This window comes from Vicugna pacos, chromosome 3, assembly GCF_048564905.1.
Source record: "Vicugna pacos chromosome 3, VicPac4, whole genome shotgun sequence".
NCBI lineage: Eukaryota > Metazoa > Chordata > Mammalia > Artiodactyla > Camelidae > Vicugna > Vicugna pacos.
In genome coordinates this window covers 74,760,476-74,780,001 of record NC_132989.1, presented here as the reverse complement: position 1 = coordinate 74,780,001, position 19,526 = coordinate 74,760,476, and the positions used below count along the sequence as shown (strand labels likewise).

The following is a 19,526-nucleotide window of genomic DNA, read 5'->3' as shown; positions in this document are numbered from 1 at the left end:
TACAAACTGTCATTTTTTCCTCTCATAACTGTCTCACCAGACTATTTGCAAATAATTTATCTCACAAGAATTGTTGGTGTCAAGAAAAAAGATTTCCCTCTCCAAACAGATCAAAATTGGAAATCAACTCTGAGAAGTCTAGAAGGAGAAAGACAGGTTCTGGGCCAAAGTAAACACTGCAATGGGTAGAGAGGGAATTTGAAATTTCAGAGTTAAGTTCAGAATTCACAAGGTTAGAGTCTAGAGAAGTGACAAAAAGCCACCAGTTCAGACTGGAACAGGATGAAGCTCAAAAGTATGACAGCCTTATCAACAAAACAAAAAGGCTGCCTACTGAATGGGAGAAGATATTTATAAATGACATATCCAGTAAGAGGTTAATATGAAAAATATACAAAGAACTAATACAACTCAACAAAAAAACTGATTTAAAAATGGGTAGAGGATCAGAATAGACATTTTTCCAGAGAAGACATACAGATGGCCAACAGGCACATGGAAAGATACTCAACATCACTAATCATCAGGGAAATGCAAATCAAAGACACAACGAGATATCACCTCACACCTGCCAGAATGGCTGTTGTCAAAAAGACGACAAATAACAAGTGTTAGCAAGGATGTGAAGAGAGAACCCTAGTGCATTGCTGATAGGAATGTAAATTGGTGCAGCCAGTATTGTATACCAATTCCTAAAAAAAATTAAAAACCGAACTAGCATATGATCCAGCAATTCCACCCCTGGGCATTTATCCAAAGAAAACAAAAATACTAATTCAACAAGATATATGCACCTCAATGTTCATGGCAGCATTATTTATAATAGCCAAGATACAGATGCAACTTAAGTCCCATCAAGAGATGAATCGATAAAGACAGAGACAGAGACAGAGAGAGAGAGAGAGAGAAAGAGAGAGAGAGAATGTGTAATGGAACATTAACCAGCCATAAAAAAAGAGTGAAATCTTGTCATTTGTGACAACATGCATGGTATTATGCTAAGTGAAATAAGTCATAGAAAGATAAATAATGTGTGATTTCACTTATATCTGAAATCTAAAAAAACAAAAAAAAAACAAATGAACAAATATAACCAATCAGAAACAGAGTTATAGATGCAGAGGACAGACTGTTGCCAGAGGGGAAGGGTAAGGTGAGGAAAGAAAGAGTTGAGGGAAATTAAGAGATACAAAATTTCAGTTGCAAAATAAATGAATCATTCATATCAAATGTACAGTATGGGGAATATAGTCAATAACTATATAATATCTCTGCATGGTGATATATCGTAACCAGACTTATCATGGTGATCATTTTGAAATGTATATAAACATCAAATCACTATATTGTATACCAGGAACTAACACAGTGCTGCAGGTCAATCATAAATTAACACTGTGTATATTACATATGAAAGTTGTTAAGAAAGTAAACCCTAAGAGTTCTCATTACAAGGGAGAAAATTTTTTCTATTTCTTTATATTTGTGACTATGTGAGATGACAAATGGTCACGAAATTACTGTGATAAACATTTTATGTTGTACGTAAGTCAAATTATTATGCTGTACATATTAAACTTATATAGTGTTGTGTGTCAATTATATCTCAATAAAACTAGAAGGGAAAAAAGAAGAAAAGAAAGAGTAAGATTGCCTTTAAATGAGAATGCTTGGATGTCTTTGGTGTCTGGCTGTGGCCAGTGGTGCCTCTGTCTCTGCCAGAGTAAGCCTACATCCCAGTCAGCATTCATTTTACTACAGAGACCTGATATGTCAGTTGTTAGAGAATCAATGGTGACACAGTACTGAGCAGTGGGTAAAGTCTAGGGGACCAGAAATTATTTTTTTTTAAATGAGAGGCAGATCATTTAGAGGGTGCGCCCTAAGGGGGATTTCTACTCACTCCTTTTAAACAAGCAGCAAATCACTCACTTTTTCATATAAAAATCCTTGCAAGGGTGGCAAGTAAATCCTTGGCCATCATGGCCATCTCCCCCAAAGGAGAGGTCAAGGGCCTAATACAACCCAATACAGCCAGGGGCTGCTGAGACCTCTGTTAAGGAAACTGAAAGAGTGGCTTTGTTCTCCAGAAAAAAACTGAAAGAAAAGGCTGAAATCCTCTAGCCAAAGTGACCCCAGGCCAACTAAAACATCAAGCTGAACAAAAATATGAAGACCTTTCAAGGGGAGACTCCACAGTGAGCAATTGCAAAAGCTTCTTTGAGTCATGGCAAGTCCCTGTTTCCCAGTAAAAATCTAGACCCTCCAAGTTTGCCTGGCTGGGGACTTCTCTAGGAGCAGAACAGAGCTCTCCTGGAGCCTTTCAAAGACCTTTTCATAGACTGCCATGTCCCCATCCATAGCAAGTACACCACCAGCAGAGATGCTTAAACCAGTAAACCAGTTTGGTCCTTCTCCTGAATGCACCCAGATCTAATTTTCTTTCTCCAAGTTCATTGGCTATGAAGACATTCAGCTGCAATAATTTAGTTTTACATTATCACCAGCAACTAGGTTTTATACTTGTCAAAGATTAATGAATTGTTTTTGAGCTATGGGCCAGAATTTGAAACTGACCCTAGTACCTGTGCAGTTTTCCCTCCCTTTCAGCCTCTCAGATTCCTGTCCTGTCCAGAACGTCATGGAACAATCAGCAATAAAACAGGTCAGAGACAGAAAATGGGCCCTGAAGCTTGTATGTTTCAGAAAAGGTCAAGAAACTCAGCCTTCCTTTCTCTCAGAGGGTTCCTCCTTCTACTTCTGATTCAGAAGTCATGCATGCAGAACTAATACATATACCACATAGAACTCCTCAGTTATATATAATAACTGTTCCTTTCATACTTTCTCTTCATGTAGAAGTTTAAACCAGCTGTTCTTGTATTCTTTCCATAAATACTACTTTGGGCATCTGATGTATCTCCAAAGGCAACTTTTCCCCATCGCCATCATTGGATTCATGTACATTAATACTACTTCCTCTCTATAGTCAATATTAGAGAACTTCATCTGAGATGAGCTTTAGGGGGTTAGACTTCCTGGAAAAAAACTGCTTTATGTCTTAGTGGGCTAGTATCTATTTTCGGAAGGTACTGAAGGTACTAATTTCTGGTTCCCTAGACTTTACCCACTGCCCAATACTGTGTCACCATTGATTTTGTGACAGCTAGTGTATCAGGTCTCTGTAGTAAAATGAATGCTGACTGGGATGTAGGCTTACTCTGGCAGAGACAGAGGCACCACTGGCCACAGGCAGACACCAAAGACATCTAAGCATTCTCATTGACAAATCTTCCTTCGCCTATCCTTAAATGTTACATCTCAGAACCCATACTAAGCCTCCCAAATATTTCTAATGAGTTTGAAGCAGAATTATATCTGAAGTATTTATTATATTTTGTATTTATGTTTAGCCTGTTTACATAGTTCTGTGGTGATTTTCACATGGTAGAGCTTAACCAGGTTTGTATTCTTTTCCAAATAAACTCTTAGAATCAAATTTTGAAATTCCATGGCAAATGGGTAGATCACAGTTTTTCCACTTTAGAGGACAAGCAATTGGTTTTATTTAAAATTATTTGTCCACTTCCAACCAAGAGAGCTCCTACCAGACCCTAGACACTGACAGATGACTATAAAGCATGGACAAAAAATACAAACAAAAATCAAATATCCAAAGGTGCTAGGGAGTAAACTCAAGCAGTCAAATTTGTGATAGAAGCTGAGATTTCCTAGAAGGGATTGGTACAGATGAGTTAACAATGTGTATGCCTTCTGCCTGAAGGCAGATTGAAGTCAGTGTCACTCAGGGTGAGTAAATCTTTGATAGAAAAATCAAGTATCTTTGGAAAAAAGCACCAAAGAACAAAATTTATGGCAACAACAGCTACTTAAAAGTAAACAGAAAGTTCCAACAAGGAGTGATCTAGAGAGAGCGAGCCCCAAATTTTGTACATACACTCATCCCAAGTATCTGGATGACCCTTGAATATATATACATGCATATGATAGACTCCAAGCACATCAGCAAAGACAAAATAAAAACCTAAGGTTTGAGCTACTATACAAGAGAGAGAGTATGCAGTTTGAGTCACCAAATTAATTGCATGCTAAAGTAAAACATCAACAATCTTCAGATGAAATAATAAAATTCAGAATATCTACAACCAATCATTCACAATGTCGAGGGTATAATTCAAAAATTCTAACCATATAAAGAAACTATCCTTAACTAAATAAATGAAAAGGCAGGAAATCTCCATTGAGAAGTAAAAACTACTGAAAAAAAAAAAACTAGAGAAAAGGAGTAGAGAACTAAATAGAAATACTACAACTTAAAAATACCATAAGTAAATTTAAAAATTCACTGAATGCGCTGAATAGTAGGACAGAAAATTCAGAAGAAAGAGTCAGTAAGCTTGAAGACAGATAAATAGAAATGATCCAAACTAAAAGAAAGGTAACAAAAAGATTGGGGAAAATGAGACAGAGCCTCATGAACTTATAGACCTAAAGAATAATAATAAAAGTTCTGACATATACAATTACACATAACATCTATAAGTGGAATTTAATCAGGAAAAGAGAAAGAAAATAGGCATTAAAAATATTTAAGGCTATAATGGCTGAAACTCTTCCAAATTGGTATGACTTAACTTTACAGATCTAAGAAGCTCAGTGAACTCCAAACAGGAAAACTATGCCCAATTTCATTATAGTCCCATTGCTGAAAACCAAACCAGAGATAAAGAGAAAAGTTTGAAAGGAGTCAGATAAAAACACTTTACACACAGGGGAATCATGATTTAAACTCAATGACTTTTCATTGAAAATTACAGAAGCCAGAAGAGAGTATAAACAAAGAAACAAACAAAAAACCCTCATTAATCCAAAATTCAGTGTCTAGTGAAAGTATTTTTTAAAAATAAGACAAAGATATTTTTCATATAAAATAAAACCGAGAGAATTTATTGTCAGCTGATTTGTACTATAAGAAAAGCTAAAGGAAAATCTTCAACTTTACAAAAAGGAATAAAAAACATCAAACATAGTTTATATCTGCTTAAATATCTAAGTAAATATAAAAGAAACTTTTCTCTTTATTTCTTTGAAATTCACAAGCATTTACAGAAAACATATAACATCATCGCATGTGTCATAATGTAAATTGATGACACAAGTAATAATTATAGCACAAAGGATAGGAAGGATAGGAAGGCAGTAAACGGACCCATACAGTTGTGAGGTTTCTACATTTTACATGAATTGGTAGAATATTTACTCTAAGTTATAGACTGAAAATTTAAGTACAGACATTAACTTGTTTTATTGTCCTTCACTTTATTGTGCTTCACAGACATTGTACTTTTTAAAAATTGAAGACTTGTGACAACCCTGCATCGATCAAGTTCATTGGCCCCATTTTTCCAACAGCATTTGCTCCCTTCATGTCTCTGTGTCACATTTTGGTAATCCTCCCAAAATTTCAAACTTTTCATTATCATTATATCTGTTACTGTGATCTTTGATCAGTGATCTTTCATGTTATTCCTACAAAAAGATTACAACTTGATGAAGGCTCAGATGGTTAGCATTTTTTTAGCAATCTTATCTTTAATTAAAGTATGTATGTTGTTTTCTTAGACATAATGTTGTTGCAGTTAGTATAAACGTAAATTTTATATGTCCTGTGAAACCAAAATTCACGTGAGTTTCTTTATTGTAATATTTGCTTTACTGCAGCAGCCTGGAAACAAACCTACCATATCTCCATGGTATGCCTGTATGTGTATTATAATCTCTAGAATAACCACCGAAAACAATATAAAGAGGTATAATCTGAAAATACAACAAACATTTTTAAGGCAATTCAAATACTACAAAAGAAGAAAACAAAGAACAGAGAAACAACAACAAAACAAAAAATAATAAATTGGTAGAACTTAATCCAACCATATCAATAATTTCACTGTTTTCAGACTAAATAGAGATGGTCAGAATGAAAAAAACTGAGATCTAGTTATTAGAGATGTAGCTTAAATATAAAGAAGCCAAGAAACGAAGGAGGATCTGTCCAAACCATAAAATAAAAATAAAAGAAAAACAAAAATTACATTTATGAAGAAAATTTGACAAATCCCCACAAAAGTCCACATTTGAGAAAATAGTCTCTGTCAGCTTTTTGAACTTTATCATTCAGAACAGAGTACACAATTCACTGATTTTAGTTAGACACCAAGATAATTTTCTACACTCACTCTACCTCCATTAACATTTAATTATTCTACAAGGAAGTGGGCCATCACTAGTCTTATTCCCTTCCTTCTAACTCCTCTTTGAGCAAACGCACTCCTCCTCTTCTCCCCAAGTCTAATCATCAGGCAAGGTCTGTGCATCCATTTTCTTATACACATTATCAAAAATTCTTGACCCCAGCACCAACTCTATACTTACACACTACAATTTTAGTTGAATCTTGAGAGGAGGTAAGAAAGGTGGTCTTGGATTGACTTCTATTTACGAACTAAATTATATCAAGTGATATAATTTATATCAAGTGATAAATTATATCAAGTGATATAATTTATATCAAGTGACAAATTATATCAAGTGATATAATTTCATTTTCATGATCTATTTTACTGTTTTCTAGATAGCTGGAAGCTTAACATCCTCTAATTGACAATCATTTTGCCCTCTGCCCACATGGTTAATTGAAAGGAGTGCTCACTGAGTTCTCCTCTGCTGAAACAAGCCATGTCCTCAAGGTGATGCCAGTGTGGCCTAACAGCCTTTCTGTTATTAGGACAGTGAGTTGGATATGGCAATCAAAATGCAAAAGTCAACCTAAAAAATTACTAGGGATAGAACCTAAATTGTTAGGTGCTTGAATAAATCTCCAGCAAGGGGGATAGTTGATTTGAAGGATTGTTCCCTTAGAACTAATGTTATGGTAAATTACAATCTAAGGAGACACTAAAACCTTAAAATGTCAGATGCAGCATATAATATTCATTATATGGGAGGCATAAATACTGAATTACGCTAATACCACTGTGCAGAGTTACAAGCCCAGAGCTGTCTGAAGCACAATGGTTGAATGAAATGTCTCCCCTTCTGTTTTGGAAAGATGAGCTAAGAATGTGTTGAGGGATGAGACTGGTTTGATAACCATGGTGGCCTTATAAAAGTCCAACATGGGGAAAAAGAATCATCAAATAGTGAAGGGTGGTAAAAGTGAAAATATAAAATCCCCACTCTTGCCCTTCTTGGTCTCTTTCTGTCTCTTTCTCTGTCTTTCTCTCGCTTCATTTCCTGTGCCCTCCCACTGATCCTACTTCTCAGGAGTAAATTATATTAACAGTTTCTTGGGTAGCCTTCCAGAAATTTCTCTGCATGTGTGTGTTATCAAAACTCTCCCTTGACTTTTAAAGATAAACTTTAAAAACATCATTTTAGATTTATAGAAAAGTTACAGAGAATTCCCATATGCCCTTCATCTAGGTACCCCTAACTGTTAAGATTTTACATAATCATGGTACATTTATCCCAACTAAGAAATAAACATTGATTCCTTACTATTAACTGAACTACAGACTTCATTCAAATTTCACTCATTTTTCTAAGGTCCTTTTACTGTTCCTAGAGTTCACTCAGGATCTACACTGCATTAAGTCGTTGTCTCTCCCTAATCTTCTCTCCCGTATTTTCTTGGTCTCTCATTTTTTTTTTTGATATTACCTAGACAGTTTTGAGGAGTATTGGTCAGATATTTTACAGAATGTCTCTCAATCTGGATTTGTCTGGTGTTTTTCTGATGATCACATTGGTGTTATGGGTTTGGGAGAAGAACAGCACAGAGCTGAAGCGCCCTCCTCATCACATTACATCTGGGGTTCACACTGTCAACAAAGCTTATCGCTCATGATATGAATGTTGACCACGTGGCTAAGCTACTGTCCACCAGTTTTCTCCTCTGTCAAGTCAGTATTTTTCCCTTTCCATACTCCATCCTTAGGAAGTAGGTCACTAAGTCTGGCCCACACTCAAGGCAAAGAGAATTAAGCTCCACTCCCTGAGGGGTTGATATCTACATATAGTATTTGGAATTCTTCTGAAGAGAAAAATATTTCCTTCCTTCCTTATTTATTTACTTCTATCAATATGGACTCGTATGTTTACTTTACACCTTGGGATACAGGTGGTGATAATATGCCACTCTTCTTAATATAAATAAAATAACTTTATGTAAACAGTTCTGATCCTTTTTAAATCACATAATCCATTCTTTCCATATGAGCTTAAATAGATCATTTTAACTATCTTATAATATTGTAAAGCTGTTTTATATTTTACTTATTTAGTCCCATTTTGTAAGATATTTAAGTTGGTTTAATTTTCACTCTTATTCAAACAATGCTCAGTGAAATACCTGCGTATACCTTTGTGAATTGCAGATCTATATCAATAAGAAAATTCCTAAAGATGGAATTGCTGAGTCAAATGTATGTGCATTTTTCCAGTGTGACAGATATTGCCCAATTGTTTTCCAAAAGAGATGCAGCAAATGATACTCACGATGGGCTTTCAATAGGTCACTGCACTTGTAGCAGGGGACCCGTTTTCTTTTTGTAATTGGGACGCGTGGCCACCTTTCCTAATTACTGCAGGATGCTGTCTTTGTACTTCTTGCTATATACACATCAGCCTGTAGCACTGGGACCTGAGTTTTAGTCTTTAGATGTTGATATGTTCTGATGGGCAAGAAATCTACAGATTGAAGCCAGAGAAATAATGGGAGAAATAACTTGAGGCTTCTGCAACATGGCAACAGAAAATAAAAACTGAGAGAAAAATGATCAAGATGGGGGGTGGGGTGGGAAATGCAACAAAACAATATAAAACAAAAACAGAGGAAGAGAGAAATAAAAGTTCCAAAGAGTGTAGTTAATCGGCACCAGGACCTAACAATTTGGAGAAACTGACCAGGGTCTGTTCCTGAGAAAAACTGTTTCAAGAGCTTTGTGACATATAATGCCAAGAAAATGGAATAACCAGCTCTGAATATAGGGCTAAACCCAGGTGTCATCTTTAATATTCACCTAAAGAGGCATAAGGTACCAGCCATTGTTGGTTTTCTCGGGGACCAGCAATTAAAAGAGGCAGTGATTTTAAAAAGGGAAAATTAAAATCAAAAGTCTGGGCTTGTTTTATGCAAGAGATAGCTGAATTCTAAACTGAGGTATTTTGTTTTATTTTGGTTTTTTTCCTCCCCTCTAGTGGCCTCTCCTTAGGATTTCTTTCACCATAAATCTTTTGGCAGACATGATGCCTGTCTGCCATGGCAGATGCTGCCTGTGAGACAGGTTTGACGTGACCTCCACATCACATATGAGAGAGGATCGCCTTCTTTTACTTCTTGAGATGCGCCGTGAATTAGGACTATAGCACAGGGTTGTAGTGTTCCTCTTGAAGCCTCTTCCTGGAAGTTTTCCCATCACTCTTGCTACAAGTAGAGTCCCCAAACCCTGTCCCTCACACCTATAGCACAATAGATATTAATGCATTTAAAACAGCTGCCCCTTTCCTAGTCACATGATGGATCTGCTGAGTCATCTGGGGTTGGTTGGGGTTGAGTCACTAAGAACCATATGAGGTTAAGGCGCTCATCTTTTTAATAAAGATACAGAATCCCCACATCTCTTAAACAGGCATTAGACTTGGAAGCCATTCATTTTCATTATCCTCTCTCCCTATAGGAAAAACTCAAGAACACAGTTTATGTACTTAAAACAATAAGCTGAATCACTGTTGCTATTTAACATCTTATTCATTAGAAAATGTTCATTCCTTGTCACTATGCCTGCAGCCAAGGCAGCAAAGGAAACAATTATTTTAAAAACAGAAGAAATAAATTTAATAATATCAACTTGCAAACCAATTTAAAATTAAAACAATGCCCTACACATTCTTTCTGGACAGCTCTGCCTCATCCCGAGAGACCAGTAGGTACATGACATCCTATACTCTGTCTGCAAAACGTGGATCAGGGAAAAGAGGAGATCAAATAACATCCTTGCACCAAGTAGCTTGGTCTCTCCAGTTTGCAGCTACCACATAATAAGTTTGCGACCCACGGATTTGCGGGCTGTTTCTCTGTGACCTAAGGAGTCACAATGACAACTCCAAAGGCTACACTAATTAATTCCTTTTGAAAATAAAAGAGGGAGAGGCTGCTGCAGGCGGACATTAGGACCTGCGCTATTTCCATTACCCTATTTTAAGAAAAGCACTAGCTCTCTGGCCCAGGTACCAGCGATTATTGACCCCCAACTTCAGAAACTCATTTGCAATGAGCTTTCCATACCTATTTGGATGGGAAACATACTATTGTTTCTCCTCTCGTCGAGGCTATCAAGAAACACACTTCAAAAATTCCCAGGGGACACATAATCATTCTTTCAAGATAGCAATTTGGCTGTAGCGGGCTTCTGTCCATTCAGCTAAGCAGGTCTGTGAATGGTAATGGAGACAGCTAATGCCTTCGGATTTCCTGGGGGTGGGGAGAACCTACCACTGGGTGTAATTAGCACGAAATAGCAGAGAAAGACAACTTGTGGAGGCCAAACTGAAAATACACTGACAAAGAAGTCTAAAGGGTGTTCATCGAGTCCTTTGGGAGTGAGGGTCGGGAGGGGGTGGATGATTTTCTAGCATTAAGATTGCGTAAGTCTGCCAGCGTCATAAATAAGCAGGACTCTACAAGGGCCTCTGGAAGGAGAGAGGGAGATCCCATAAGAAAACTGACAGATGCTACTTTATTTCTATGACCTTCTTTTAACCTGCTAGTCTTTCTTCTCAGTCAATATAACTGGTATCTCCTCATTCCCCCCACAACAACCACCACAAAAGGATTCTTGATTGTCAGACACTGGATTGTCTCACCCGCTAAAACGCGGCAGAAGTGACTGTTACAGAACAGTGCAAAAGCCCACTGCACAGCTCTCCTCCTGCTGGGCTGTGGCTGGGGAAAAAGCAGACCAAAGCCGATGAGGGCCACCTGGGAGAGGAGGTGGAGGCTTTGCCACTCACCAAAATCTGGTTACACCTAGTCCCCAGGCTTCCCCACAGGCCCCACCCCTAAATTCTCCCAGGAGGCCCTCCAACTTTCACTGCTGCCTTCAGACCCTCGTTCTCCCATCTCCCCGGGACTGCCAGGGGCGCCCTTCTAACGCCATCCTCATCTCATTTGAACTCATTCCTCAAGGACTCACTGCTTCCCAGTTTGTAGGCCTTTTCCTCTCAGCCCACAGGGAGCTCCTGCTTCTCTGAATTCTTATAGTTCTTGCATTCTGCATAATAATAGTAATTTGTATGTATGTATGTGTAATGTATGTATGTGTGCGAGGACCCATGTTAAGCAGTTCATATAGGTGATCTTATCTAATCTTCACAGCTATCCCAACCTATCTTTCATTTGAGGAAGCTGTGGTTACAGGGCCAGTAAGTGGCAGGGATGGGATTTCAATCCAGATCGGTCATCAGGAAAGCCCACGTTCTTCCCCATATTCCATACTCCGTTCTTTGGGCTACTCACAATAGACTTGTATTGTTTCCTTTTCATTTTATAGTTCATATAGTTTATTCTATGTTCTTGTGCCTCATCTGCACAAGGATATCTACTCCCCTAGAGAATGGGGATCATGTGTTATGTTTGTCTAGTACGAGGCTGGGCACTTAGTAGGTGCCTAATATTTGTGAACGGATGTAGCATGAATGGATGTGCATGTTTCTTCAAAGTTCTCAAAGGCTTTTTAAGAACGATCCTGCTTGACTGTGGTGGGTGCAGAGAGAAAGGCAGAGGGGTGGTGATGTGTGGAAAGAGCCCATCAGAGTCAATACATCATCTTGCTCTGGTTCAGTACAGTTCAAGTGACCCCTGCGTAACAGGTGAGGCCATGTGAAGCCTGGCACAGATGCAGTGTCAGAGAAATTCCCAGGAGATGTACCACCTCTGCCACAAAAGTAGAATGACTGTGGCAATCATTATTCCTGAGGTTTCTCTGAGGAGCCAAGACCCCTTCAGCCAATCGATCGGCTCCAGGACAGAACTTCAGTGGCTCACTGGGCTCCCTTGCGAAGCTTTAAATGGCTTAGTCAGAGCATTGGGAACCAGTGCCAAATGGAAGCCTTTCTGATTGACCTGCTATTAGGAGGCCATTGAATTATAAACCTTCAAAGTTTGAACCATGAAATAATTTCAAATGCAGTGTCAAGAGAAGTGTTCCAACATGTAATAGATAAAATTTCAAAGATGCATAAAAATTAAAGGAAGGGTCAACTCATTTGAATGGCACACAAATTTAATGTTAGTGTCACCATCTAATGGAAAACCTCAGGATCCAAGGGGGTTCATATCAGTTCTGTCATTGCCCTTCATGAAACCTCAACCAGATGACTTCACCTTGCTGTGCCTCAGTCTCCCCACCTGCACGATGAAGAACACAATTTCATTCTCTAACCACCTTCGAGATGCCATCTGAGAGCATCTGATTGTCTGAGCTTCCTTTCTCAAGTCTCATGTAAATATACACCATGTTTCTAAAAACCTCTCTGCATACACACATTTGTTACAAAATTTGTTACTCAGAAGTTTCTGTCGGGGCAATCAGCCCATTTAAAAAAAAAAAAGGCATGGGAGGAAAGAAGTATTTTCAGAGTTGGAGAAAACACAGCCAGAAACAGTACAGAAACAGTTTCTGGATAAACGATCTGCTGCTTATCTATTAAGCCATGTTACTTTCCTTTAAGAAAAGAGCACTTAAAAGAGTAAGCTCTACCTCAGTTCTCATCAAGGAGACCAATACCTTTGTAGTGACATGAATTGGCTTGAGAAAATCCTTTCTTCTCACAAATGACTGATATTTTAATGTCAATTAAAAATTAGGAAAATACGTGATACAGTTTTTAATTGGACAAAATACTAGGAAAGCAGAATCCAAGACTCAGTGAAGAATGGAAAAACTCAAGGTTCTCACAGAATCTTTACCCCCAGCCCACTTGGCCAGGGCTTCTTTACATTTTCATTTCTCACATCTGCTTCTCAAGGGTCCTCTTCCTCCTTTCCTATGACTGACTGCATTCTCTCCTGGCCACCTCTAGAAGCCAACTCCTTCATCCCTTCCCCATTCTTTGCTTGTTGCACCTAACATCTGGGGGCTGGGACACAAGACACTCAAGCCTGTTAAAACCAGGAATAAAGTTACAGAGTTGGAGGGGACTTGGGCTGCCCCCTTGAGGAAAGGGCATCAGCTTGTGTCACCTGCTGCTTACTTGGTCAGAGGCAGGAGAGGTGGTCAGATTTCTCTCTTTCAGAAAATGGAAACTTTGCTCCACTTAGAAGGCAACATCATTTAGGTATCTGTCTTGGCTTTGGGAGAACCCTCCTGATACCGTATACTAGTTAACTCTTCCTCCATGGGAACTGTCGTTAAAACGCTACATGGGGACAGGTAATGAATAAAGCCCCCTTCCTGAGAGGCACCTCTGGTAAGATCCTTCATCAGACAGACACTGTGGCCAAGAAGCAGTGACCAATCTAGCCCTACATATAGAAATAACAGAAAGCAGGGATAGGAATCTGAGCTTGGTCCAGTTGTAATCTAATCTTTGGGGCTTTGATAGTAAATGCAATAAAGTCCTTTGGAGACCACACTGGGTGTTAGGGAGCAAAATGGTTTCTTCTTCAAAGCAGCAGCTAGGAAGGAAGGATCCTAGGATATATCCTGAAATGTTATACCCTATAGGACTAAATCATAGTCATCAAAATCTCTATCTTAGAAATGAATTATTAATTGTAATTGTTATACCAAGACCCTCATTTGTATCAGTTCTTCAAACCTTGCCCGTGGGTTGCATACTCCACGAAGCCTTCCATCAACCCCTCCCCACCAGTCAGATGCCACTCCTGCGCCCCAATCCCCAGTCCCAGCACCGACTCCTGCACATGCTGTGCTATAATGATGGGCTTCTCCTCACCTGGGGCCTCCAGCTCCACGAGGACAAGGCTTATATTTTCTGCTCACAACTTTAGCACCAAAAATTGTGCCTTGTGCAGAGTGCACGTTCACGCTATGTTTTAATGAATGAATGCATCTTTGTATCTTCCATAATATAGTTCCTCCATCCACCGAAGAGCTAATCATGGTGCATTCTCACAAGCCTGCAGAAGGTAGGGCATCGTGACCTCACTATAAGACAAGCCAAAAGCACTAGAAGAGGTCGTACTGAGCAGAGTCCAAAGAGGCTGTCCTCAGCACAATGTCATGGAGGTTTCCCCTTTTCGTGAGAATGAGTGAAGCCTCCCACAGTCACATGATATTTTCTCAGCGTCCCACTGGCCCAGGCTGACCCTGGATCGAGAGATGACATATGACCTTGAAAGCACATCCTCCTTTGTTGTGGAGGCCCAAAGGAGACAGGGTTGGACTGTGGGCAGGTCTGGCCTCCAAAGCCTGGGAGGAGATTGGTGTTCTGTAATGTGGCTCAAAGGACAATGTGAGCTGTTTCTGAGCACAGGGCAAGTGAGACCTCAGCCCCCTTGGGACCCACACAGGAATTCAAGGTCTGCACGGTGAAGTTATCTTATATCTTTCCTGAGCTCTTAATTCAATTTTCAGTAGGGGGAGAAAAAAAAAAAAAAAAGAACAGCTGGCATTTTCCATTGAGGGCTCTGAATAAAACCGGAAATACTCTGTGCTGATGGGGGCAGGGGTAAGATGATCTGCTGAACTCTAATGATTCCTTAAACACACAGGCCACAGAGCCACAGGAAAAGCCATCTAGGAAGGTATATTTTTATTAGGCCTTCTTTTAAAGACTTAGAAGATTTTTTTTAAACCACGTGAATTCTGTTTTTAACTTGCATAAAAACCTGCAGTTAATTTTTATGAGCAGATTTCAAATCCCTGAAAAACAGGTTTGGTAAAAATCTCTGACAAGACTTGAACTACAAGGTTTAGAGAGACCTTAAGGGAAAAAAAAATGGACATTTTTATTTCCTTTGTATATTTTCCCTAAAAAGCTGGGTCACATTTTTCATAAATAATATTTAAAGGACAGAAAATCTTGCTTAACAACCCAATTCCAATCCTCCCATGGAAAATGCCAAAAAATGAGTAAATTTCTGAATTTAATGGGTGGGTACAAACCATCAGAACCAATCACTTCCAGATTAAGAGTTTTCTTGGTTTCTTTTTTTAAAAATATATATTCTTGAGGGGAGGGTATAGCTCAGTGGCAGAGTGCATGCCTAGCATGTATGAGGTCCTGGGTTCAATCCACAGTACCTCCATTAAAGATAAATAAATAAAAACCTAATTACCAACCTGCTCTGGAAAAAAAAATCAATAAAAAATTTCAAATTAATTTTTTAAAAATCTTATTTATTTTAAAGATAAATTGATAGCAAATATTCAAGAGTTTTCTTGGTTTCTAATGTCAAGTTGAAAAAAATTCCATAAAGCACAGCATAACTCCTGCCCCCTACCCTATCCCTAAAATTACTTCAACAGATTGAGAATTTTTTGTTTATATTCCTCAAATTGAAATGGCCAACTGGAACTTCCTCATGCATCTGCCTGGGCCCTGACCTGGTTTACACCTACCCATGGAAGCCGGCTAAAGCAAACACATATTAAACAATTTTTTTTCTATGCTTATTTCGGCAGCACATATACAAAAATTGAAACAATACAGAGAAAATCAGCATGGTCCCTATGCAAGGATGACATGCAAATTTATGAAACGTTCCATATTTTTATTAGCAGATACAAACTACTATATATAACATAAACAACAAGGTCCTACTGTATACTGTAGGGAACTATATTCAATACCTTGTAATAACTTATAATTAAAAAGAGTATGAAACAGAATATGTATATATATGACTGAATCACTATGCTGTACACCAGAAACCAATACAACACTGTAAGTCAACTATAGTTCAATTGAAAAAAAAAAAAGTAACCAAAAATGATGGAAACTTGAAAAAAATATATTTTTTCTAATTTAGCCATATATCTGATTAGTATCCTTAGTTTCAATAACTTAACAAATTCTAATATTCTCCTCAAATCTATGGTTTGATTGAAGTTTGTGGGGTGATCAAATGTTCCTCTTCACAGGTCCTTGTGTTAATAACACATAATTAAAAAGACGAGTCCTAGGACATGAAGGCAGATGATTTTTTTCCTCTCATTATTTCCTTAGTCTAAACCCTAAAGAATGGAAGGCCAGAATGTGGAGTCCTGGTTACTTTTGAAGAGCGAGTCCAGCATATACGTATTTCTGTATGCCCTTCTCACTACCAAGACCAGCAGACAGCTGTGTTCAAGAGCAAAACCACAGACTCAGAGCCAGGACACAGTGTCTGCCTCACAGCACTAGACGCAGGTCGCCAGGAAGTGCCCAGCGCTTACATCCAGCCAGAAACTGAGGCTCAGGCTCCCCTTTGTCTCCTCCCCTCTGTCTCCTCCCCTTTCATCCTCAAGCCTCTTCTTCCTAGTTTGCCCACCTTCTCCACCCTGGAAGCCCAGCCCTCAAACAGGTTGTATCCGGAAACTGCTTCGCTTGTGGCCAAGATGCAGAATATCTTAAACACCCTAACCCTCCAACAACAAGGATCAGTGGTTTCACTTTACATCCACACTGAGGTGTGAGGACCAGATGTAAGTAGGTTTTTAATCACATTAGTCCCAGAATGGCAGGAGGATTGATTTTAGGATTTGGGAAGAAGAAGTTATTGTTAAGTATCTTGGAGGAATCAAGATTGGGAGCAGGAAGTGAAGGTTGACCCAAATGAAGGACTGTCCTAGCTTCTACTGGACCAGCCATGTACAACTGCAGACAAGCATGTGTGGGTGAGTTAACAGTTTCCTCCACAGCAGAGTCTGAAAGGATAGCTCAAGAAGAGAGAGTTAAGCAACTGTGGAAAGGGCAGTGATGTTCCTCCTGCCAGCCTCACTGGAGGAAGTGATCACTCCAGATGTGTACACAAGCTCCTTTTCAAACATACACATACACACACACACACACAAATCCTATTTACACATTTTGCAAGATTTCCTCCCTTGACAATAGCTGATTGCATTAGAATCCTGGATTCCGAAAATCTCTGATATACTCTATCCACCTTTTTCATTGGACAGATGGAAATACATAAGGTCTAGAGAGAGAAAGTGACTTTCCCCAAATTATTAAAGTTTTCTGTTCTCCTCAGGGGATAATACAACAACAAACAATAATCGATGTGACTTGGGGCAGGGGGGCCAGTGTAATGTAGCGTGACTGGATGTCTGCCAACTGTGTGATCTCAAGTAATTTTGTTCATTTCCCTGAACCTCAGTTTCCTCATTTCTAACAACTGAGATAATAATAGCATGTGTGCCTCAGAGGGTTGGCAAAAGAATTAAATGAGAAAACATATTTTAAGCAGTGAGCACAGTGCTTGATACCTAGTAAGTATCATCAAAACATTTCTATAACTATTACTGATTTTAGGATTTGGGAAGAAGGAGATTATTGTCAGCCATCTAGAGGAATCGAGGTTGGATGCAGGAAGCAAAGGTTGATCCAATAAAGGATCACTTGTTATTATTATCTCTGCTGATAGCATAATAGTCTATGGAACTTTGAAGTCAGGAGCCAATGTTGCTTAACAATAGTGATGGTATTATTATAACAACAATATGACTAGAATCCCTCGAGTATGTGTCTGGGCACTTTACTAATTGCTTTAAATACATTATTTCATTCCAGTCCTCCCAGTTCTATAGATAAGGAAACTGTCCCTGAAAGAAACTTAACATTTTTCTCAAAAGCTGGTAAATGATGCTCCCAGGACATGAACTAGGTCCCCTGGACCCCAGAATGCATGCTGTTATTTTGAATTATGATTAACCATCTATAGATTAAGGAGAAATAGAGAAAAGGAAAATGTTTGAATTCACGAGTGAGGTCTTTTTCCCTTTTCCCAAGTAAAACAGATAAAAGGCTGCATTTAGAGCAGAATGAGCCAGTATCAATCACTTCTCTTAACCACGGCAGACTTTTATAATAAATGTTTTGGCTGAGTGTGAGGTCACTCAATGTCGGTTCAATACCTCTTTAACAGGGAGCTATATGTCAATTCTGCCATTTGAGATTTATCTCTGATGTACACTAAAATTGGTTGGTTTCTATTGATTGAGGATTTGAGATACAAAAGCTTGACAATTGGCGGCTATTTATTTGATATGTCCCAGTATCCATCAAACTTGGAGCCACATTATCTGCTGTTTGAATGTGTCTTGAAGCTTCCTAAATCTGGCTTCCATAATTGTGTGGAACAGGTCACTTGTTTGGAAAACAGTGGCAAATTGGGGCTACTCTTTTTCCACCTTTGGGTATTCAGAGATTTTATTTAGGCAAGCTATGAACCAGGTTCATTCTACCCACCCCATCTCTAGGGATAAGGTCAGACCTGGGGCGTGCGTGAGACACTTCTTGAGGGTGCTCAAAGCCCTACTCAAAAAGTTTTATCTTCAGTCAAAAGGCCCACATGTTGCAAAATACTGAAAGGAGGGTGCCTTAAATTGTGAAATCTTCTGTGAGGGATCTCATTTTTCTGGAACTCCCTGACATCTGAACCCTCGTGCTGCTGGAAGGGTTCCAAGAGCACCATAAAATTAGGGCTTGTCCTGTCTGAACTGAGTCCAGATCATTTCAAAGTGACTCAAGGCAGGGAAATAAATATTGAACCTAGTTAAATGTTGCTTGAGATTATGCTTGGCACTGGGTGTCCGGTCACTGATTTACTCTTAGGTTACATGGGTTATTTTTGAGCTCAAATGGCTACACCAGGGTGGAATCATTCAATGGCAGCAATTATTTGCAAGCACAGTTGCATTTCTGACACATTTGGTGGAATGCAATGTAAAGATTTATGGGACAGTACTGGGTGGGGGGAGAGATGTGAAAGGCCTGGTTTCATGCTACTTTATTAAACTCTAGATCACATTATTTGCCCCCATTCTTTTTCTCCTTTTCCTTTCTTGAATAAACTCTTTTTTCCCACTTCTTTCCTGCCTTTCATCTCCCTTCCCTTTTTTTAGGAAATAACTTATGAATGAACAGTCGGAAATCAGGATCAAAGAGCTATAATGATCTGTAGCTCACCCTATCCCTTTAAACTGCCAAAAATATGTGGAAGGAGATATTTGGAAAAGAAATGTTTCAAGTGGCCAGTTGTGGGTTTAATGAACAGACTTTGAAGCCAAAATCTCCCATGGCACACCTGCACTCTGTATAGCCACTCCCCTGCTTGAATTGGCCTGAGGCATTTCACTTTGGGACGGATGCTGGGTTTGGTACATCAGTGCCACAAGATGGAAGTCACAGGCACTCCCAGCCCTCTGCCTCTCCTCCCTTCAGCAAGAGAAGGACACTCCCCAAGACCGAGTCTGATCTTGCTGTCTGATCTCAGG

At 39.0% G+C, this 19,526-nt stretch overlaps 1 long non-coding RNA gene and 1 other non-coding gene across 2 annotated transcripts in view; one reads left to right on the top strand and one right to left on the bottom strand.

Moving 5' to 3' along the window:
* The window catches only part of LOC140695666 (uncharacterized), a 475,691-nt gene that overhangs the window by 187,960 nt on the left and 268,205 nt on the right, over window positions 1-19,526 (bottom strand). The window lies entirely within an intron of this gene.
* LOC116280107 (U6 spliceosomal RNA) lies at window positions 15,713-15,819 on the top strand. The gene has a single exon (XR_004189442.1). It is a non-coding gene; the product is annotated as a U6 spliceosomal RNA (small nuclear RNA).